This window comes from Petaurus breviceps, unplaced genomic scaffold, assembly GCF_028583685.1.
Source record: "Petaurus breviceps papuanus isolate PSGF00001 unplaced genomic scaffold, PetGlider_PUasm1.0 126, whole genome shotgun sequence".
NCBI lineage: Eukaryota > Metazoa > Chordata > Mammalia > Diprotodontia > Petauridae > Petaurus > Petaurus breviceps.
In genome coordinates, this window is record NW_027185655.1 from 75,098,533 (window position 1) to 75,099,237 (window position 705).

Below are 705 nucleotides of genomic sequence, written 5' to 3' on the forward strand. Positions count from 1 at the left end.
GGCCCCTGGCAGTCCTCAGCAGGAGTCCTTAGCAGAAATTCTGGCTAAGTCAAAAAGGGCTTTGTGCTGCCGCTGCCTCTGCTGCTGCTGCCGCCGCCACCGCCAGCCACCGCAGGAACGCAAGCTTGGCTTCTGCTTCCTCTTGTTCCACCCCTTCCTGCTACGTCAGCAAGTCCAACGGGGCATGGAAGATCTTTAAATCCCATACCCCTTACAGTTCCCTTCTCCACAAGCTATGTATATAATTGGAAAACTCAAAATCCTTCCTTCCCCGAAGAAACCGCAAACCCTAATTAGCCTCCTTGAGTCTGTCTTCCATACCCATTGACCCACCTGAGATGACTGTCAGAAACTTCTCGCTACCCTTTTTACTACTTAGGAGAGGGACTGGATCTGCCAAAGGACCTGCAAAGCTGTCCTTGGCCCTGGGGGGAGGCTCGGTGGAGAAACACAGAGAAAAAGTAGAGGATGCTTTTCCCTCTACCTAGACCCAGTGGGACCCCAATACAACTGGGGGCCAGAGATCTCTCAATACCTCCCACTGATATCTTCTTTTGGGACTCAAGGCGGCAGCCCATAAACCAACTAACCACTCCAAGGTTGGGACTCAAAGCGACAGCCCATAAATCAACTAACTACTCCAAGGTATCTGAGGTCCTTCAGGGCCCCCAAGAATCACCAGGGACATTCCTTGAACACCTATAT